The sequence below is a fragment of the Mustelus asterias genome, chromosome 17, assembly GCF_964213995.1.
Source record: "Mustelus asterias chromosome 17, sMusAst1.hap1.1, whole genome shotgun sequence".
Lineage (NCBI taxonomy): Eukaryota > Metazoa > Chordata > Chondrichthyes > Carcharhiniformes > Triakidae > Mustelus > Mustelus asterias.
In genome coordinates, this window is record NC_135817.1 from 80656883 (window position 1) to 80680698 (window position 23816).

At 46.9% G+C, this 23816-nt stretch overlaps 1 pseudogene; it reads left to right on the forward strand.

Moving 5' to 3' along the window:
• Positions 1–355: 355 nt before the first annotated feature.
• Positions 356–23816, forward strand: part of LOC144506093 (dynamin-like GTPase OPA1, mitochondrial) — a 33182-nt pseudogene continuing 9721 nt past the window's right edge.

Consider the following 23816-nt stretch of genomic DNA (forward strand, 5'->3'; position numbering starts at 1 on the left):
AGTGCGGCGACTGGGGGATTTTCACAGTCACTTCATTGTGCTGTTAATGTAAACCTACTTGTGACACCAATAAACAAACTATAAACCCAGACCATAAGGGGGGGTAAGAGTGGGATGGGGGCTTACGGTAAGGGGGCTGCTGCCTGGTGTGGGGAAGGGCAGCAGGGTCAGTAGCAAGGGCCTGGGGTGGCTCTGAGTAGACCCCCCATTCCGACGCAGAGTGCCTCAATCAGGCACTGAGTGCTTGACAAAGAGGGACCCTCCTCCCACCTCAGGAGTCCGGTTTGTTTTTCTGGCTCACTGCGTGGTGACTGCCCCACCAGCTGCTGGCTGGTTAGTTACCAGCAGCAAAGCGATGACCGTGGCCCACATTTTCCACAGAGGAGCCTCAGTTAGTGCTGGTTGATAAGGCTGCCCATGATTCTTCCTGACTTAGCTGGGGCAGAACAGGAAGGTGGCAAGGTTCCTACCTGGCACACTCTCACCTGATTATTCCCCCCCCCCCCCCCGCCACCCTTTCAACCTCCATACTCCCCTTGGAAGGGCATTAGGTTCTGCCCCACACTTCAATAATAACACAACACAAGAAATAGGAAGAGATGTAGGATGATATATCCCCTGGGCATGCTGTCACAAGCCATATTCTCATGTCCCTTCACTCCCTTAGTCTCTCTCTCTCTCTCTTTGCCCATCTCTATCTCTGCTCCCCAGCTACTGACTCCATCCCTCTTCCTGGCAAGTGGAGAGTATTCCATCACATTCTTGACTTGTGCCGTGTAGATGGTGGACAATCTTTGGGTGTTAGGAGGTGAGGCGATTCAGTGTTTAGGAAGGACAGACGGAAAGGAAAAGGTGGTGGAGATGCATTGTTGATTAAAGATGATATTGATAGGATATTGAGGAAAGATATTGGCATGCATGATGTGGAATCCGTATGGGTCGAGTTAAGAAACAACAAGGGCAAAAAACATTGGTGGGGTGGTATACAGACCACCAAACTGTCGTGGTAATGTTGGGAAAAGCATTGGACAGGAAATCAGAGATTTAATTGAATTTGATGATCAGCCATGGTCAAATTGAATGGCGGAGCTGGCTCAAAGGGCCAAGTGGCCCCAGGATGTTGATGGTGGGGGATTCAATGATGGTATTACTATCGAACATCAAGAGACAATGGTTAGGTTCTCGCTTGTTGGAGATGGTCATTCCTTGACACACATATGGCATGAATGTTCCTTGCCACTTGTCAACCAAGCTTGGGTATTGCAAATGTCTTGTTACATTTGGACATGGACTGCTTCAGCATCTGAGGAGTTTTGAATGGTGCTGAACACAAGTTCAATCATCAGCGAACATCCCTACTTCTGACCTTATGATGCTTAAACTCATGGCATGTCGCTACCTACAGTTGGAAATTTGGGGTTTTGTCACTTGTGAATCTGCAGCTAAGTAGGACATTATCTCTCTGTGCAGGATTCCCTCTGTTTTTGTTTGAATATTCTGGAATGTGGTGGTTAGATTTCCAGACGTGTTACAGTCAACTAACCTATTGGTAGCATTCCTTTAAAAGGGAACACCTCAGTGTAATAGTGCATGGTGTGCACTATCAACAACCATCAACAACCATCAAGCTAAAATGTTCAGGAAGAGGTTAATATCTCATAGGGATTTGAGCAGGAACTATGGTTATGGGTGCAGATGTAGCTGTGTATTCTGTGGGTGAATGTCTCATCTCCATCATGGGTAACTAACCCTAACCCTAACCCTCATGGAGCTCCTTCTACTTGCCCAGATCGAGTACAGTGACAGCACTCAGATAGCCCAACTCCAACCCAGCTCAAAGTACCGCACCCACCTTCTCCCAACCCCCACCCCGAACACCCTCCACCCATGAGCTGAAGCACCCACTCCCTCTGCTACTGACTTGCCAGAGGCAGTAGTAGAGGCGGGTACAATTTTATCTTTTAAAAAGCATTTAGACAGTCACATGTCTAAGATGGGTAGAGTAGGATATGGGTCAAATGCGGGCAATTGGGATTAGCTTAGTGGTAAGAACTGGGTGGCATGGACAAGTTGGGCCGAAGGGCCTGTTTCCATGCTGTAAACCTCTATGACTCTATGACTCTATATCTGCAGTGTTCACTCACACATGTTCATAGATAGGTGATTGATGTCTGGAGCTGTCATAATGGGCTGAAGGGCCTCTTTTTGGACATAAGACTCGATGATTCTATGAACTGCACCAATACATCAAAACATCTTTGGCAACACCTTCCAAAACCTTTAGTTTCTGGAAGGACAATGGGCAACGGGTGCATAAGAACACCATCACCTGCAAACTTGCCTCCAAATTACCCATGTTCTTGCTGTTTGTGGCGGTTGGGTCAAAGTTCAGGAATTTTGTACCTCTCAGCATTGTGGGTACACATTCGCCACTCAGGCTGCAGTGGTTCAAAATGGCAACTCACCACCACTTCCCCAGAGGCAGCTAAGAATGTGCAAAACGCAAGAATATCTTAGCTATGATGCTTATAGACCAAGAATATATAATTTTTAAAAACGACAGAATTACTCAACATCATTTATTCACGGAGCTAATTACATGGCTCATTTCTCCATAATTTATTCTGGGAGCTAATGCCAGATCGATTAGACGGTTAATCTATTAATGGAGATGCGAGCGGAAAGTCATGGATCTGTATATTCATGGAGTTAAATGCAGTTCTTCACAGAATGAGGAACACAAGTAACTAATAACAGGTTATTCATGTTTGAGCTCAGAGTTCAAATTTATAAGTGGTAAAATAGATGGTAAATTATGGGGTGAGTAGCTGCTATTTCGCCAAGGCTCACTTTCTGACAGGAGAATCTGATAACTCATTCAGTGTAAGCTGTATCTCAGTGGCTAACACTCTCACCTCTGTTAGAAGGCTGTGGGTACTCATCTCACACCAATGACTTTAACACAAGGCAGGATGACACTCCCAGTGTAGTACTGAGCGGGTCCTGCGCTGTCTGAGATGGGAAGGGTGAGCCATCAGTTGGAGGTCCCAATCTGTCCCCTCAAATATTACATAGAACATAGAACATAGAAAGCCACAGCACAAACAGGCCCTTCGGCCCACAACTTGCGCCGATCACATCCCCACCTCTAGGCCTATCTATAGCCCTCAATCCCATTAAATCCCATGTACTCATCCAGAAGTCTCTTAAAAGACCCCAACGAGTTTGCCTCCACCACCACCGACGTCAGCCGATTCCACTCACCCACCACCCTCTGAGTGAAAAACTTACCCCTGACATCTCCTCTGTACCTACCCCCCAGCACCTTAAACCTGTGTCCTCTCGTAGCAACCATTTCAGCCCTTGGAAATAGCCTCTGAGAGTCTACCCTATCCAGACCTCTCAACATCTTGTAAACCTCTATCAGGTCACCTCTCATCCTTCGTCTCTCCAGGGAGAAGAGACCAAGCTCCCTCAACCTATCCTCATAAGGCATGCCCCCCAATCCAGGCAACATCCTTGTAAATCTCCTCTGCACCCTTTCAATGGCTTCAACATCTTTCCTGTAATGAGGTGACCAGAACTGCGCGCAGTACTCCAAGTGGGGTCTAACCAGGGTCCTATAAAGCTGCAGCATTATCTCCCGACTCCTAAACTCAATCCCTCGATTAATGAAGGCCAGTACGCCGTACGCCTTCTTGACCGCATCCTCCACCTGCGAGGCCGATTTAAGAGTCCTATGGACCCGGACCCCAAGGTCCTTCTGATCCTCTACACTGCTAAGAATGGTACCCTTCATATTATACTGCTGCTTCATCCCATTGGATCTGCCAAAATGGATCACCACACACTTATCCGGGTTGAAGTCCATCTGCCACTTCTCCGCCCAGTCTTGCATTCTATCTATGTCTCGCTGCAACTTCTGACATCCCTCCAAACTATCCACAACACCACCTACCTTGGTGTCGTCAGCAAACTTACCAACCCATCCCTCCACTTCCTCATCCAGGTCATTTATGAAAATGACAAACAGCAAGGGTCCCAGAACAGATCCCTGGGGCACTCCACTGGTCACTGACCTCCATGCAGAGAAAGACCCCTCCACAGCCACTCTCTGCCTTCTGCAGGCAAGCCAGTTCTGGATCCACAAGGCAACAGCCCCTTGGATCCCATGCCCTCTCACTTTCTCAAGAAGTCTTGCATGGGGGACCTTATCGAACGCCTTGCTGAAGTCCATATAGACCACATCCACCGCTCTTCCTTCGTCAATGTGTTTGGTCACATTTTCAAAGAACTCAACCAGGCTCGTAAGGCACGACCTGCCCTTGACAAAGCCGTGCTGACTACTTTTGATCATACTAAACTTCTCTAGATGATCATAAATCCTGTCTCTCAGGATCCTCTCCATCAACTTACCAACCACTGAGGTTAGACTCACCGGTCGGTAATTTCCCGGGCTGTCCCTGTTCCCTTTCTTGAATATAGGGACCACATCTGCAATCCTCCAATCCTCCGGAACCTCTCCCGTCTCCATCGACGATGCAAAGATCATCGCCAAAGGCTCCGCAATCTCCTCCCTCGCCTCCCACAGTAACCTGGGGTACATCCCATCCGGTCCCGGCGACTTACCAACCTTGATGCCATTCAATAGTTCCAACACATCCTCTTTCTTTATGTCCACATGCTCGATCCTTTCTGTCCACCGCAAACCAGCAGTACAACCACCCAGATCCCTTTCCACCGTGAATACCGAGGTAAAGTATTCATTAAGCACCTCCGCCATTTCTAACGGTTCCGCACAAACTTTTCCCCCTTCACCTTTTAAGGGTCCTATGTCTTCACATCTCATCCTTTTACTCTTGACATATTTGTAGAAAGCCTTGGGATTCTCCTTAATCTTACCCGCCAAGGCCTTCTCATGACCCCTTCTCGCTCTCCTAATTTCCTTCTTAAGCTCCTTCCTACATCCCGTATACTCCTCTAAATCCTTAACACCTCCTAGCTCTCTGAACCTTCTGTACGCCTCTCTTTTCTTATTCACCAGGTTCATCACAACCTTCGTGCACCACGGTTCCCGTACCCTACCAACACCCCCCTGTCTCATCGGAACGTTGTCATGCAGAGCTCCAGACAAACATTCCTTGAAAATCCTCCACTTTCCTTCGGTACTTTTCCCCAAGAATGCCTCCTTCCAATTTACCCGTCTAATTTCCTCCCTGATGACACTGTATTTCCCTTTACTCCAGAGAAACACTTTCCTAGCCTGCCTGATCCTATCTCTTTCCAATGCTATCGTGAAGGAGATAGAATTATGATCGCTATCCCCAAGATGCTCACCCACCGAGAGATCCTCCACCTGTCCAGGTTCATTAGCCAGCACCAGATCAAGTACAGCCTCTCCTCTAGTAGGCTTATCCACATACTGTGTCAGGAAACTCTCCTGGACACACCTAACAAACTCCTCTCCATCCAAACCCCTAGCCCTAGGGATATTCCAATCTATGTTTGGGAAATTAAAATCTCCCATCACGACAACTCTGTTATTCCTACATCTCTCCAGGATCTGTTTCCCCATCTGCTCCTCAACATCTCTGTTACTATTGGGCGGCCTATAGAAAACACCCAGCAACGTTACCGACCCCTTCCTGTTCCTAACCTCCACCCACAGAGACTCCGTAGTCAATCCCTCCACGGCGTCCACCTTCTCTACAGCCGTGACACTATCCCTGATCAACAGTGCCACTCCCCTCCCTCTCTTGCCTCCCTCCCTGTCTTTCCTGAAACATCTAAAACCCGGCACCTGAAGCACCCAGTCCTGTCCCTGAGACATCCAAGTCTCCGTAATGGCCACCACATCACAATTCGAAGCAGCAATCCACGCTCTAAGCTCATCCACTTTATTCACTACACTCCTGGCATTAAAATAGACACATCTCAGACCTTCAGCCTGAGCACTTCCCTTCTCCATCACTCGTCTAACCTCCCTCTTACCCTGTTTACATTCCTTATCTATTTGCGAGCTAACCTCCTCGCTCTCAGTCCCCTCATTTCGATTCCCTCCCCCCAACCTTTCTAGTTTAAAGTCTCTCCAGTAGCCTTAGCCAACCTTCCCGCCAGGGTATTGGTCCCCCTGGGATTCAAGTGCCACCCGTCTTTTTTAAACAGGTCACACCTGCCCCTAAAGAGGCCCCAATGATCCAAGTACCCAAATCCTTGTCCCTTGCTCCAGTCCCTCAGCCACGCATTCATTCTCCACCGATTCCTGTTCTCACTCTCCCGCGGCACAGGCAGCAATCCCGAGATTACTACCTTTGCATTCCTCTTTCTCAGCTGTCTACCTAACTCCCTATATTCTCTTTTCATAACCCCTTCCCTCTTCCTACCTATGTCAGCAGTACCTATATGCATCACGACCTTCGGCTCCTCTCCCTCCCCCTTCAGGATTTCTGGGACTCGACCAGAGACATCCCGGACCCCTGCACCAGGGAGGCAAACCACCATCCGAGAGTCCCGTCTGTGTCCGCAAAAACACCTATCTGACCCCCTCACCGTAGAGTCCCCAATTAGCACTACCCTCCTTTCCTTACCCTTTTGCACTACTGGGCCAGGCTCAGCTCCAGAGACACTGCCACCGCTGCTTCCCCCAGGTGGGCTGTCCACCCCAGTAGTACTCAGACAGGAGTACTTATTATTAAGGGGCACATCCACCGGGGTGCTCACCATCAACCGAGCTTTCTCCTTCCTCACTGTTACCCAGTTACCCTCCTCCCGTGGTCCCGGTGTGACCACCTGCCGATAGCTCCTGTCAATGACCTCCTCACTATCCCTAACCCGGCGAAGGTCCTCGAGCTGCAATTCCAGTTCCCTAACATGGTCCCTTAGGAACCGCAGCTCAACACACCCAGCACAGATATGGTCGTCCGGGAGGCTAGGAGCCTCCAGGACCTCCCACATCCTACATTGGGAACAACATACTGGCCTCACACTCATAATTGCCCCTTTAAACACACAGGGAAAAAAAAAAAGTGAATGAAAATTTTAAACTTACCTTTCCTCCTCCTGTTTTCTCCAAAGCCCTGCTCTCACTGGGTCTTTTTTTTTAGGTTAGAGGAGGAGGGAGGGTGGGATACTCTACAAGTGTAGAGTATCGGGATTCCTCTCTGTTCCAATTTATTGGGGAAAAAAAAAATCTCTCTCTCCCAGACCTCCCTGCGCGACCACTTCCGGGTTTCGATATTTTTAAAGAAAAAACCCGCAAAAAAGTAAGTTAAAAAATAACAGCGCTTACCCGCAGCACTCCTCTCGCGAATCTCTCCCTCTCTGCTGCACTTCCAAGACGCAATGAGGCTGATTCACTGAGGTGAGTAACTTTTTAAAAAAAAAATCTCTCTCTCCCAGACCTCCCTGCGCGACCACTTCCGGGTTTAGATATTTTTAAAGAAAAAACCCGCGAAAAAGTAAGTTAAAAAATAACAGCGCTTACCCGCAGCACTCCTCTCACGAATCTCTCCCTCTCTGCTGCACTTCCAAGACGCAATGAGGCCGATTCACTGAGGTGAGAGAAGCGAAATTTTCCCCAGTGCCCAAACAAATATTTATTCTTCAACCGACATCACAAAAAACATTAGAACGGTACAACAGGAAAAAGGGTTGAGAGCTTCAAGTTTTTAGGTCTCCAGATAACCAACAACCTGTCCTGGTCCCCCATGCCGACACTATAATTAAGAAAGCCCACCAAAGCCTCTACTTTCTCATAAGACTGAGGAAATTTGGCATGTCAGCTACGACTCTCACCAACCTTTACAGATGCACCATAGAAAGCATTCTTTCTGGTAGTATCACAGCTTAGTATGTCTCCTGCTCTGCCTGCCCAAGACCGCAAGGAACTACAAAAGATTGTGAATGTAGCCCAATCCATCACGCAAACCAGCCTCCCATCCATTGACTCTGGGCCTGATATTACCATTTTGAGTCTAAGTGCCGAATCTGGGCGTCAAATAGATCCGAGCCCGGAATCCTCTTTCCAGCGCGCCCACACACGTTTTGCTGGCTCCAGTCCGAACCGCACAGTGGGCGGGGCTTAGCGCTGCCAGACCGATTGGAGCCCTGAACTGCGCATGCGCAGTTCAAAAAAAAATCTGAAGCAGCGCGCACGGGCAGGGAGAAAAAAGCAGAGAGAGCAGCTCTCTGACCCAGATCATCTGGGGGCAGGGCGGGGGAGGGGGGGGGAGAGGGGGGGGCGGTGGGAGGAGGAGAGGGGGCATGACGGATCATCCTCTGTGGGGGGGGGGGGGGGGGGTGGGGGGAGGATGGGGGGATATATGGCAGTGTGTGATGTGAGACTGTTATTTTTCTTGATGAAGAGCTTCAATGAATACTTCTAACTTTGGTCAACACAAAGATGGTCCTTCTGCCTTTGTGGGTCCAGCTGGCTCATCACGTCAGTTATAATACTGCAGACAGCACCTACTGAACCATCTTGGATACAAGGGATAATGGCATTAGGGTTCTGCATGTAAACCTTGCTTATGCTAAAAATTACATCCTTGGTGTCGGCAGCCATTCCTGGTGTTACAGTACTGATAACACCAGGAAGATCGACCAGTACCATTCATTATCCTTTGAATCCAAGATGGTTCAGTAGGTGCTGTACGCAGTATTGTAACTGACTTGGTGAGCCAGATGGACCCACAAGGCAGAAGGACCATCTTTGTGTTGACCAAAATGGATCTAGCTGAGAAAAACCTAGCCAGTCCAAGTCAGATTCAACAGATTGTGGAAGGCAAGTTGTTTCCAATGAAGGCTGTGGGTTACTTTGCAGTTGTTACCGGTAGAGGCAACACCAATGAAGGTATTGATTCCCTAAAAGATTATGAAGGAGAGTTCTTTCAGAATTCAAAATTGTTGAAGACAGGGATGCTGAAAGCACATCAAGTGACAACTAAGAACTTGAGCCGAGCAGTTTCAGACTGTTTCTGGAAGATGGTGCGCGAGTCTGGAACAACAGGCTGATGCATTTAAAGCTACTCGCTTCAACTTTGAAACTGAATGGAAGAACAACTATCCTCGGCTGAGGGAACTCGACAGGAATGAACTATACGAGAAGGCGAAGAATGGAATTCTGGATGAAGTGATCAGCTTAGGTCAGGTTCCTCCAAAACACTGGGAAGAGATTCTACAAAGGAAACTGTGGGAAAGAGTCTCTACACATGTGATAGAGAATATTGACCTTCCTGCTGCCCAGTCTGTGAATTCAGGCACATTCAATACCACAGTGGACATCAAGCTCAAGCTGTGGACTGACAAACAGTTGCCTCACAAAGCAGTAGAGGTTGCTTGGGGAACCTTGGAGGATGAATTTGCTCGATTTATGCCAGAGCACAATGGGAAGGACCATGATGATATCTTTGACAAACTAAAACATGCTGTTAAAGATGAATGTATAAAACGTCACAGGTGGGATGAGCAGGCTGAAGACAGTCTGCGAGTCATCCAGCACAATGCTTTAGAAGATCGTTCCATATCTGACAAACAGCAGTGGGATGCAGCTATCCATTTCCTGGAAGAAACCATGCAAACCCGTCTTCGAGATACTGAGTCTGTAATTCGTGATATGGTGGGGCCAGATTGGCAAGAAAGGTGGTTCTACTGGAAATCACGGTCTCCAGAACAGCATGTTCGAAGTGAAACCAAAACCGAACTGGAACGGCTGCTAAACATCACTGAGGAACATACAGCTTATCTCGCTAACGGAAGGGTGGTGGAGGGAGACCAGCGATCGAGGTAGGTTGGGGGTGTGCTCTGCCAGGGGGCCTGCCTCCCAGGGGAGTCTGATCCGGGGGGGGTTCTGCCGGGGTGGTTAGCGGGGGCGGTCTGCGAAGGATGGTTGGGGAGGGTGTGCTTCGGAGGTTCCCCTGCAGAATAGAAATCTGCTTTGGACTTTTATTCTGCAGGTCGCTAAAAGCGTGGATCTGGAACGGGCCAGAAGACGGTAAAGTGGGATTTGGCGGTAGGGTTGGGCGCGCGGTTCATTAAGTTGATTTAAGCGCATGCTAATGCACCCGAATCGGGTGTCGGTAAAGCCGCGATCTGCTCGGAATCAGGTGCAGATTGCGGTATAGGCCCGACGCCAAACTTTACCGTGATTTCGTGCTCGAAAACGGGCGCGAAGTTTTGGCAAAATCGGGCACTCTGTCGACACTTCCCACTGCCTTGGCAAAGCAGCCAGCATAATTAAGGACCCCACGCACCCCGGACATTCTCTCTTCCACCTTCTTCCTTCGGGAAAAAAGTACAAAAGTCTGAGATCATGTACCAACCGACTCAAGAACAGCTTCTTCCCTGCTGCTGTCAGACTTTTGAATGGACTTACCTTGCATTAAGTTGATCTTTCTCTACACCCTCGCAATGACTGTAACACTACATTCTGCACTCTTGCCTTTCCTTCTCTATGAACGGTATGCTTTGTCTGTATAGCGCGCAAGAAACAATACTTTTCACTGTATGTTAATACATGTGATAATAATAAATCAAATCAAATCAAATCAAATTTCTGGCTATTAAGCTGTGTGAGACCTGATTGTGCTCTCCTGATTAATGTTCGTAGTCTCCACATTCACTCTCTCTCAGTTAATTGTAACAATGTGCTCCTTCTCCCTCCATGGAACTAGTTCTGCCCTTTCCCTATTTCTACCTGTACTTTCCCTGTACTTTCACCCCAGAAGCACACACATATGTGAGTGGGGTTTTCCAGCTGCACTCGCTCCAAGACCCCGCCCAAGGTCAATGGACAGGATGGGAAAATTCCACCCATCAAACCTGTTCAGCAAACACACCCACACACGGACATGTCCAACATACATACACACACACCCAACATACACCTCACATACATATCTAACATACACATCCATTCAGCCGCCACACTTTCACACATATATATATATACAACACATGCACACGTGGGTCAAACTCAGTTTAATTTTCCAAAGCTAAGATTTCACAGGGTCAGCTGGTAGACCTGCACTTTGATTCCCGACTAACTCACTCCGAGACGGGGGGTCAACAAACAACATTGAACAGAGAGCTGCCTCAGCTGTACCTTGCCAATCCACCCTCATTCAACACTAAACAGATAATTTCATCCAGACCCAATGATCTGGGAAGACAGCACTGGTGGACTATGGTGGGAGGGGTGTATGAGGGTGGTATATGTGGGCAGAATATGTCTGTAGTTAGGATGCTGTAGGAGGCTGAGATGAGAGAGAGCTTTACTTTGTAGTAAACTGAGTTTCATCTGACCTGGGAATGCCTGTTGATGACAGAAAGGGATAGAAAGGAATAGAATACGGGTGACACGGTAGCACAGTAGTTAGCACTGCTGCCTCACAGTGCCAGGTTCCACTCCGACCTCGAGTTACTGTCTGTGTGGAGTTTGCACATTCTCCCCGTATCTGCATGGGTTTCCTTCGGGTGCTCAGGTTTCCTCCCACACTCCAAAGATGTGTGTGTTGGGTTGATTGGTTATGCTCAATTGTCAGGGAGATTCGCAAGGTGCAAGAGGGGATTTAGAATAATTTGGAGTTAAAAGACTAACAGATCAGGGTAGATTAGATCAGAGTGAATAGAGTATAGAGAAGTTACAAAGTGCCTGAAAAACACTGCTTGCATAGGGGCACACATAACCGCTGTGAGAGAATTTAGGCATATATTTTTGAAAACATATTCAGCATTAAAAACATACACTTGGCGAATGACACTATGCTCTCAGGCATGATGGGACATAGTTAAGTAAAAAGAACCATGTTCCTGGGAACAATGCAGCTATTAAGTGAAGGGAAGAGCAACTCTTATCAGTGTCTCTAGACGGTCCTAATGAATAGGATATTCACTAGCCAAGGACACACCAAGGTCCCAGATATTTCTAATGAATAGGGTATACATTACACCAGATAAGAAGGTCTGGAGAGGGTGTCGGGTGACTGTGAGAAAGACTTTCAAAGTTCACAAAATCACATAGTCCCATGCTGTCAGGGGGTAAATATTATTGGCCAAGGTAAATAATCTATGGCTCATACCCGGCTGGGGTGAGCAAGGGGTGGGCAAATAGCTTTTGGAAATTGTATAATTGTAATACTGAGAGTGATGTAATTTCAGAGTGATTTGGAACTGCTCCAAATCTCTCTCCCTTGTACATTGAACCAATCTTGGGAAATAAAGAAACATCTTTAACCAGAGTACTTGTCTCCGCGAGTCTTTGTATTAGCTGAGCCGTCATTAAGAGTGGAAATCCTCCACATGAAAGCCAGCTTAATACTTAGCGCCTGAAAATGCTCCCACACAGGGCAAATACATGGGGTTTTGGGGATGGGACCTGGATGTGATTGTCATTGGTGCAGGCTTGATGGGCTGAATGGCCTCTTTCTGTACTGTAGCGATTCTATGATTCTAAATTATTACACGCTGTTCCTCCCTTCAGAGTGTAACATCAGAATTCCGAGGACCAATTTCAGTTGGGGTTGTTGATAAGGAATGGGTACATGGGAATATCCTGCCATAACCTGCCTACAAATCATCCCCACCCCCTATTCCACCCATATTTCACACAGAGACCTCTCATGTACATGAATACATATATTGAAGACAATATGGCCACTCTGCTGATTGACAAGGAGGAAGGCAAGGACGTGTTTTCAAGATCATACAGGGAAGCACCAGGAGCAAGAGTAACTACCAATCACCTTCCTTTCCTTGTCGAGAGGAAAAAAAGGAGAGAAAGAAACGCTTCTGGAAGAAAATGTGCATGAGAAAGAAGTTTCAGATAATACCAGCTATGATTTATGGCATGTCATAAAATCACAAAGCTATTTACAGTCCGACAACGCAAGATAGGTTAAACAAGGCAAACCACGTGGCCCAAAAGACAAATGTAGCAGAGAATCCAAGCGGATAATGAATGTACTTTTGGCTTTGCTCCAGCACCACAATGTCTGAGGAAGATGACAGGATCAAGTTTGATCAATCTCCCCTCTACGGTTTTCACCAATTGCAAAGGTCTCCTGTGAGAGATTGTTGTAAGTAATCTGTGAGGATGCTCGGAGATTATATTGACTGTAGAACTCTTGCCATTACAGCACAAGTATGATACCTTTGTGCTGTTAGTGAGCTAGTGAACAACCTGCAGCTGGAAGTGTGAATTATCCTGAAGGGAGTTGGACAATGTCAGGAGGTGCGAGGGTTACTTGCAGAGTCACGGGATAAAGTTGACTGAACAAGACAAATCCTTCTTATAGAATCACAGAATCCTGCGGTGCAGAGGAGGCAATTTGGCCCATCGATTCTGCACCGACCACAATCCCACCCAGGCCCTATCCCCGTAACTCTATGCAATTACCCGAGCTAGTCCCCCTCACACTAATGGGCAATTTAACATGGCCAATCCACTTAACCTGTACATCTGTCGGACTGTGGGAGGAAACCGGAGCACCCGGAGGAAACCCACACAGACATGGGGAGAATGTGCAGACTCCGCACAGACAGTGACCCAAGCTGGGAATCAAACCCAGATCCCTGGTGCTGTGAGACAGCAGTGCTAACCACTGTGCCACAATGCCGGCCTAACATACGCAGGGATGATCAAAGAGGAAGGGATGAAACTTGAGACACAAAAGCTTGCCCAGAATACACCTTTGTGTACATAAGATTCTAACCGAGAGTAACCTTCTGACAGAATTTGTTTCTGCTGCACAGGATGCAATATCTGCGAGGTTGGTTAAACTGATTAACAGGATATATGGGCGATTCTGATCAGTTTTGCATGCTCATCTTTCATCTGTCACAGGAAGCAAAGCCCACATTTCCCCAGAGCTAAGCCAGTTCAGCCAGCATAACCCTGCTGGAAATGTGATGGAGACATCACTCGCTCACACAACCAGATAACAGTGGAGCCGTGGCAAGGCCAAGGAAATTCCCGGCCAAAGATACCAGTCAGCTTTCCGTCATGTTCCAGCAGCTATACAAAGTTATAATCAAGGTCTCTCCACAAAACTCCAAATAAGCTTTAAAAATTGGCAAGCTATGTTCCAGCTGTACAGAACTTTAGTTAGGCCACATTTGGAATGCAGCGTACATTTCTGGTCGCCACACTGCCAGAAGGTTGTGGAGGCTTTGGAGAGGATACAGAAAATGTTTATCAGGATGTTGCTTGGTTTGGAGGGCATTAGCTATGAGGAGAGATTGGACAAACTTGGTTTGTTTTTACCTGAACGTCAGAGGCTGAGGGGTGACCTGATAGAAGTTTATAAAATTAAGATAGGCAGGAATAGAATGGATAGTCGGAGTCTTTCTCCCAGGGTAGTAATGTTAATTACGAGGAAACATTGATTTCAGGTAAAAGGGGGAAAGTTAAAAGTCGATGTGAGAGGCAGTTTTTTTACACAGAGGGTGGTAAGTGCTTGTAATGCGCTGCCAGAGGAGGTGGTAGAAGCAGATACAATAGCAATGTTTAAGAGGCATCTTGGCAGATACAGGAATACGGTAAGAAATCTCACAACACCAGGTGAAAGTCCAACAGGTTTATTTGGTAGCAAAAGCCACAAGCTGTCGGAGCGCTGCTCCTTCGTCAGGTAAGTGGGAGTTCTGTTCACAAACAGGGCATATACAGGGATAGGCAGAGAATAGAGGGATACAGACCACATAGAGGCAAAAGATCTTTAGTTTAGAAAGGCATCACGTGTTGGCACAGACATGGTGGGCCAAAGGGCCTTTTCCTGTGCTGTACTGTCCTTTGTTCTTTGTTCTTTTATTTATTCATTCTCTGGATGAGGGCATCGTTGACTAGCATTTATTGTTCATTCCTAATAGTCCTTGAGAAGATGGTGGTAAGCTGCCTTCTTGACAACTGAAGGCTTACCAGGCAAGAGGCATTTTCTTTTAAAATGACACCTATTTCAACTTGCATCCTTTGTTTCTACAGTTGCTGCCCATGATTAGTCCAGTCTCTGGATGTACAGACAGATCTTCATTGCTGGAAGCTGGAGCACCTTTAGATCAAATGAGATCCTAGACAGTGAGCAGAGGCAGGATAGTCCACTTCAGGGGATGTCCCTTTGCAGGGAAGGCAGTGGTGTAGTGGTATAGTCAATAATAATGCAAAGGCCCAGGGCACTACTCTGGGACCCGTGTTCAAATCCCACTGCAGCAGATGTTGGAATTTGAATTTAGTTAAACAAAAATCTGGAATTAAAAGTCAAATTATGAAGAAAATCTGCCAGTGTGACTCCAGAGCCACAACAATGTGGTTGACTCTTAACTGGCCCTCAGTTTAAGAGAGGAAATGCTTGCGTTGCTAGTGACGTTCACATCTCATGAAAGACTAAAAAAAAAGACTTAAAGGCTCAATGTGACTCTGGAATCAAATTTAGGTAAAACTGAGGCAGGATGGCAGATTTCCTTCCCTAAAGGACAATAGTGAATGAGATGGATTTGGTGGCACGGTGGTTAGCACTGCTGCCTCACAGCGGCAGGGACCTGGGTTCAATTCCCAGCTTGGGTCACTGGCTGTGTGGAGTCTGCACTTTCTCCCCGCTTCTGCGTGGATTTCCTCCGGGTGCTCCAGTTTCCTCCCACAGTCCGAAAGACGTGCTGGTTAGGTGCATTGGCCATGCTAAATTCTGCCTCAGTGTACCCGAACAGGTGCCGGAGTGTGGCGACTAGGGGATTATCACAGTGACTTCATTGCAGTGTTAATGTAAGCCTACTTGTGTTTGGGACCCTGGCTGGTGAAAGGGAAAGAGATAGTCATCATGCAGGTTTCACAGGGAGTTACTTAGCTTCTCTCAATTTACGATACTGTATTCACTGCTCAACATGTGGTCTCAGGGTTGGAACTAAATAAACAAATCAACTTAAAATTTGGAATGATTATGGATCTGCACTTGACTTGTTACACACCTGGCCTGAGACTTTAATATGGGACACCAGGGTGTCAGAAGTTGCAGAATGTCACATTCCCCATTACTGTGACCCCTCATGTTAATGTGCATAAAATTCACCAAACAAAAATATAGATTTCAATGCAGTACGCAAAGAGCATGATAAAATATTTTCACCATAATGTCTTTCTGATCCTTTGAATAAACATGGATTCCTGCTGTGATCTCCACTCTCTCCAGCATCACAAAACGAACCAAGAGCAGTCATGCTTAAGGTGGTGAATTTTTAACGAATGTTTTTAAAAGGACTGACATTTAAAAGTAAATAAAGGCATCAGAGAATTTTCAACCGTGCCTGTTGATGGAACAAGTAGCTTTTGAGTGGCTGCTGCTGCCTCTCGAACCTCTGGGTGTTCCTATTTCACTGTCTGCACCGCGCTCCATGGGCCAAGTTAGTCAATCCTGTCGGAGAACACCACAGCAAAATGCTGCAGGTGCTAGAACTCTGAAATCAAAAACAGAACATGCTGGGAGCACTGTGGAGAGGGGAGCAGAGTTAATATTTCAGGTCAATAAGCTTTGTGACATCACTGGGTCTGGCTGAATCATTGCCAATATTTGCTGCTCATAAAGTTAAAGTTTATTTATTAGTGCCACACAGGTAGGCTTACGTTAACACTGCAATGAAGTTACCATGGAAATCCCCTAGTCGCCACACTCCGACGTCTGCTCGGGTACAATGAGGGAGAATTTAACATGGCCAATGCACTTAACCAGCACGCCTTTCAGACTGTGGGAGGAAACCGGAGCACCCAGAGGAAACCCACACAGACACAGGGAGAACGTGCAGACTCCGCACAGAGAGTGACCTAAGCCGGGAATTGAACCCAGGTCCCTGGAGCTGCGAGGCAGCAGTGCTAATCACGTGCCACCATGCTGCCTCCCCATATATCATATCCAAAAGATAGCATCTCGGCCAGTGCAGAACTCCTTGGAGGTGTCAAATAAGATGTTGCGCGAAGAGTTCTGGAGTTGGCCATCCTTTGAATCCCCGATCTCCGCTGAGTTGGTCAATCACAATGCGGAGATGCCAGCGTTGGCCTGGGGTGGGCACAGTAAGAAGTCTCACAACACCAGGTTAAAGTCCAACAGATTTATTTGGCACGAGCTTTCAATCACAGCCAGAGAAACATCACAGTCACGAGGAGGAGTAAAATTACAATCATTGCTTTCAAGATGCATCAGTTGATGCCAGGATTTGGCTCAATGTGATGGTCCCCATGATCAATCATAAGTTTTAAGTTTATTTACTCGCGTCACAAGTAGGCTTACATTAATGCTGCAATGAAGTTACTGTGAAAATCCCCTCATCGCCACACTCTGGCGCCTGTTCGGGTACACACTGAGGGAGAATTTAACATGGCCAATACACCCAAACCAGCAAGTCTTTCGGCCTGTGGGAAGAAACCGGAGCACCCGGAGGAAACCCACGCAGACACGGGGAGAACGTGTGAACTCTGCACAGACAGTGACCCAAGCCGGGAATCAAACCTGGGTCCCTGGCACTGTGAGGCAGCAGTGCTAATTACTGCGCCACTAAATTCATAAGCTCATAAGATATAGGAGCAGAATTAGGCCATTCGGCCCATCGAGTCCACTCCACCATTCGATCATGGCTGATATGCTCCTCATCCCCATTTTCCTGCCTTCTCTCCATAACCCTTCAACCCATTACCAACTAAAAATCTGTCTAACTCCTCCTTAAATTTACTCACTGTCCCAGCATCCACCGCACTTTGGGATAGCAAATTCCACAGATTCACAACCCTTTGGGAGAAGTAGTTTCTCCTCAACTCTGTTTTACATTTGCTACCCCATAATCCTAAGATTGTGGCTTCTTGTCCTATAATTTCCCACAAGAGGAAGCATCCGCTCCACATCTACTTCATCCATACCTTTTATCATCTTGTATACCTCAATTTGATCTCCCCTCATTCTTCTAAATTCCAGAGACTACAGGCCTAAACTGTTCGATCTCTCTTCATACGACAAACCCCTCATCTCTGGAATCAATCTCGCCTGCTTATGCTCACTTGCTTCACCATTGTCAGCCTTGACTTCTGCTTGATACGTCCCTAAACTCTGAAATTCCCTCCTTTAATCTCTCTGCCTCTCGGCCTTTCTCTCTGCCTTCAAGATGCAAACCTACCTCTTTGTTTTTGGTGATCTGATCTCATACCCCCTCAAGTAGCTCGATGTAATATTTTGCTTTAAGAATGCTCCTGTGAAGCAGCTTGGAGCATTTTATGATGTTAAAGTTGCTGTATAAATGCATGCGATTGTTGTTGTGGCCTCGGTGCCCACATAGTGAATGCTGTTTGACTCAAGGCATTGGAAGGCTGCCATTGATTTGACATTATACCAAAGCATCCACAGAGAGGAGAGAACAAAGTTCAGAAATCTGTAGGGTAAAGCACAGACATAGGCCAGAATTTTACAGGCACACCCGCCCCGATTCCGGGGGCAGGCGAGGATGACATTTTCTGTTGGCCTCGGGCGGGTTTCGTACGAATCTTGGGCGGATATGCCAGTAAAACTCCGCCCATAGTTTTAAATTTGGCCTTATTACCGCCTTGACTGATTAAAACAAAAATGTCCCCTGGATACAGTGAACTCTTTTCAGAGTCATTATGTGTAACTTAAAAAAAAACTCCCATCTTTTCCACATATCACACGCACTTTGATATTGAATATTGCTGAAAAGTTTGTTGGCCGGAATTTTCCAGCCCCAAATGAGGACAGAGAGTTTGGCGCTCAGCCAAATCTCTATTCACTGCAGCAGGACCAGAAAATCCCGTCGGTGTGAACAGCCGGAGAATTCAGCCCATTATCTTGCACCCTTCAGGACAAACAGAGGATTGGGAAATTTCAAACAATCATGACAATTTCTAACAGAGGATAAAAGTGGTGTTGATTGGTTAGCAGAGCTGTTGCCATGGAATAAGCAATGGGGGACTGTAGACTCCCACCTGCTTCTAGGTGATTTAAAAAAGGCATGTGTCCTGAACATAATCCTTTTCTTTGGAGAGATTGGGTCCTTGCCTATGTCGCTTCATCAAGTGTAAATGAGCCACATTATGAGCTCGGCTGATCATCTTAACTTGGTTGTTAATGTAGCTGTCAGCACACTCAGGATTCTTCAACAAGTGCTACCCAATCGCAAAATCACACCTAACAGTGAACATTTTGCCTCGGGTGTTTGCAGGAATGGGCTGGTTGAGTACAGTTTGTATTGTGTCTACTATGACCAGCCAGAGGAACATGTTGTTTGACTTGATCAATCATTGGGATGTGCAGCCTAAGTATCTGGCATTACACTGGCTCCGAAATTCATACGCAGTGTTGTTTCATTGTGTGACAGGCAGAATATCTTTTTGAACTGATGGAAGCTTCCCATGAGTGGAAAATACCACTTGCATAGCCACTGCATCGGAGCAGCGTGAGAAAGCTTGCTTAAACTATTGTTCAACTTTTTGAGATACATTGCCTTTCCTGGAGCAGACCAATTTTCAGGTCAGGAAGATGTGGCCTTTGGATCATTTGCGATGATGATGTGGTTGTAAAGCACCATAGCTTGCTCAGGGTGGTGTGAGAGCTTCCATCCCACTGTGCAAAAACAAATCCGGGTATTCTCCTGACCGGCAAAACCAAATTTACAGTGATCTGATCAGTCGTGACAGTCATGTTTCCAAGATTTTACAATCTTGCCAAGGTCTTTTTGATGAGATATTAAACTGGTTCGCCCTTTCGGTGAGATGGGGCAGCACAGTGGCACAGTGGATAGCACTACTACCTCACAGTGCCAGAGACCCAGGTTCGATTCCTGGCTTGGGTCACTGTCTCTGTGGAGTCTGCATGTTCTCCCCGTGTCTGTGTGGGTTTCCTCCGGGTGCTCCGGTTCCCTCCAACAGTCTGAAAGACGTGCTGATTGGATGGCACGATGGCACTGGTCCCTCACAGCTCCAGGGACCCGGGTTCAATTCCAGCCTTGGATCACTATCTGTGTGGAGTTTGCACATCCTCCCTGTGTCTGCGTGGGTTTCCTCCGGGTGCTCCAGTTTCCTCCCACAGTCCAAAGATGTGCGGATTAGGTTGATTGGCCAGGTTAAAATTGACACTAGTGTCAGGGGGATTGGAGGGTAAACGAGGTTATGGGAATAGGGCCTGGGTGGGGTTTGGTCAGTACAGACTCAATGGTCGAAAGGCCTCCTTCTGTGCTGTAGGGAGTCTATGATTCTATGATTTGGTGCATTGGCCGTGCTAAATTCTCCCTCAGTGTACCCAAACAGGTGCCGGAGTGTGGCAACTAGGGGATTTTCACAGTAACTTCATTGCAGTGTCAACGTAAGCCTACTGCTGACACTAATAACTAACTAAATAAATAGAATCATGTAAAATATCTCATGGAACTAATGTGAAGAAGGGCAGGGGAGAGAGAGAGAGCTCCTTGGTAGCCCAGCTAATTATTTAGCCCTTAGCCGACATTGCTATGAAAAAGGCAGATCATGTGGTCTCACTGCTCTTTGTGGAATCTTGCTGTGCGCAAATTGACTGCTGGGTTTTCCTACATTACCGTCGCGATCACACTTCAGAGAGTACCTCATTGGCTGCGAAACTCTTTGCGATGATGAGGGTTGTGAAATGTAAATGCAAGTCTTTCTTTACTGCATTGGGGACACATGGCAACCGTAACCCCGAGGAAGGAAAGAAAAATCAAAAGGCTAATAATCACATTGCAATGCTGCGCAGGACAGCGGCACGCTAGGTGGGCATCATGTCAGTGGTACTGAGCTGGGTAATAAACAGTATGGGGCACAATTAGAGCAGTGATAAGTAGATTCTAATGAGACAGAACTGAAAAATGCAAGTTTGTGTTAATGGAAAAGCTTTGTGACAAGAGCAGTTATCGTTAGTCATGCTAATTGTATTCCGAGTATTTTGCCACTTCAATATGTTGCGAGTGGAAGCAATGGAGTCATTTTTCCAACAGCACCCTGCGTTGTGTTGACAATTCCACCTCGCGCAGTCAGCCATGTCATTCAGCACCCCTCACCCTCCCACTGGCTGTCATCTGTCACGCTGCATATTCGCCAATTGAATATTGCAAAGAGCAAAGCCTTCACCTTCAGTCCCTGCCGCAAATCCTGAGCGCCCGCGCCATCCCTCTCCCGCCTCACTGCCACAGGCTGAAGCGGTTCCGTCGCAACCTTGGCATCTAATCTGACCCTCAGCTAAGCTGACCCGCGTCTCCGTAACCTCTTCATCACCAAGTACGCCTCCCTGTGCCTCTGCACTATCGTTCATCTCTGCCCCAGACGCAGATCAGATGTTGCTGAAATTTTCATCCTTCTGTCTCCCTTACTTCTAGATGTGACTCTGGCCAATGTCCCATTGTGTAAACTCGATAAACTGGAGCTTCCACATAAAACTCTGCTGCCATCATCCAAACTCATACCGAGTTCATTTCTGTGCCGATTGGTCTACACCAGCTCCTGCAATCCGTCAACTGTAATTTTCTCATCCTCCTGTTCAAATCTGTCCACCAACTTCCCATCTGTGTAATCTTCTCCAACCCTCCAAGGTAATCTGCACTGCTCTAATCCTGGCTTCACGAGCAACCCTGCTTTTATCAGAAGACAAAATGCTGGAAAATCTCAGCAGGTCTGGCAGCATCTGTAAGGAGAGAAAAGAGCTGATGTTTTGAGTCCAGATGACCCTTTGTCAAAAACCCTTCATCAAAAGGTCATCTAGACTCGAAACGTCAGCTCTTTTCTCTCCTTACAGATGCTGCCAGACCTGCTGAGGTTTTCCAGTGTTTTCTCTTTTGGTTTCAGATTCCAGCATCCACAATAATTTGCTTTTATCCTGCTTTTAGCATCACGAGTAGCCTCACCTACGCAAGCCTGGCCATGCTAAATTCTCTCTCAGTGGACCCAAACAGGCGCCGGAGTGTGGCAACTAGGGGATTTTCACAGTAACTTCATTGCAGTGTTAACGTAAGCCTACTGCTGACACTAATAACTAAATAAATAAATAGAATTACGTAAAATATCTCAAGGAACTACTTTGAAGATGGGCAAGGGAGAGAGAGAGAGCTCTTCAGTAGCCCAGCGAATTATTTAGCCCTCAGCCAACATTGCTGTGAAAAAGGCAGATCATGCCTTGGATTTCCCCCCTTCCCCCCTTCCCCCCACCCCTCCATAAACCTCTCGACCTCTCCTCCTCTCTCTTCTCCATCCAGATGCTCCTTAAATCCTGCCTCTTTGAAAGAGCTTTACGTCACCTCCCCCTCAAATGATTTTATTGTTGGGATTCTCTGGTCCCCCCATCACTCTCCAGACCCGTTGAGCTTTTCCAACAATGTGTGATTTTATTCCCAGGGCGTCGAGATTCCTAATCCAGTGAAAATACCACAATACCACCTCCTTTCCCAAAAGCGATGGCCCCTGAAATGGAATAGCCTGCCACCGCTCACACTGTCCAGGATCTCATTCGATCTAAAGATGGGCTCCTCGCATCCAGCAATGAATCATAGAATCCCCACAGTGCAGAAGGAGGCCATTTGACCCATCGAGCCTGAACTGACCACAATCCCACCCAGGCCCTATTCCTGTAACACCACACATTTACCCTGCTAATCCCCCAACACGAAGGGGCAATTTAACATGGCCAATCCATCTAACCCACACAGCTTTGGAGTGTGGAAGAAAACCGGAGAACCCAGAGGAAACCCATGCAGACATGGGGAGAACGTGCAAACCCCACACAGACAGTGACCCAAGCCGGGAATCGAACACAGGTCCCTGGCGATGTGAGGCAGCAATGCTAACCTTTGTGCCGCCCCCAATGAAGATCTGTCAGTGCATCCAGAGATCTAACTAACTCATGGGCAGCAGCTGTAGAAAAGAAAGATGCAAATTGAAATAAGTGCCAAATTTCTTTTTAAATGCCTTACCCTTTGACAGATGAATAACTTATTCATAGGAGTGATAACTGAGGTGTGTTATATCCATCAGGATAGATTGAACAAGCTGGGGATTGTTAACCGAGAAAAGAAAGGCTGAGGATTGACCTTAAGAAGATCCTTAAAATTATAAAACATTTGTTGGTGCAGACACGGGCTGGATGTTTCTGGACTCATGGTTGAAGGTGGGATGTATCCAGGAAAATAGTGGGGAGCTGCGTTGGGACAACTTGACAATGTATTTTTGCCACTGCAAAACTTTCCAGCTGGCAGTTTGGGAATATGATTGACTATCTGCTGCACAAGAGGTGCGCAACCAATTAAACTGGGTAAAGACCCAATCTTGGGTGATTTTGCAGCCTTGTTGACAGATTTATTTATTTGATTTGATTTGATTTATTTTGATTTGGTTTTGATTTGATTTGATTTATTATTGTCACATGTATTAGTATGCAGTGAAAAATATTGTTTCTCGTGCGCTAGACAGGAAAAGCATACCGTTTATAGAGAACAGTAAGAAGGCTCACAACACCAGGTTAAAGTCCAACAGGTTTATTTGGAATCACAAGCTTTCGGAGCGCTGCTCCTTCATCAGGTGTTGGACTTTAACCTGATGTTGTGAGACTTCTTACTGTGCCCACCTCAGTCTAACGTCGGCATCTCTGCATCATGTTCATAGAGAAGGAAAGGAGAGAGTGCAGAATGTAGTGTTACAGTCAGAGCTAGGGTGTAGAGAAAGATCAACTTAATGCGAGGTCAGTCCATTCAAACGTCTGAATGCAGAAGGTCGGTTGGTGTATCTTTTTCCCAACGGAAGAAGGTGGAAGAGAGAATGTCCAAAGTGCGTGGAGTCCTTAATT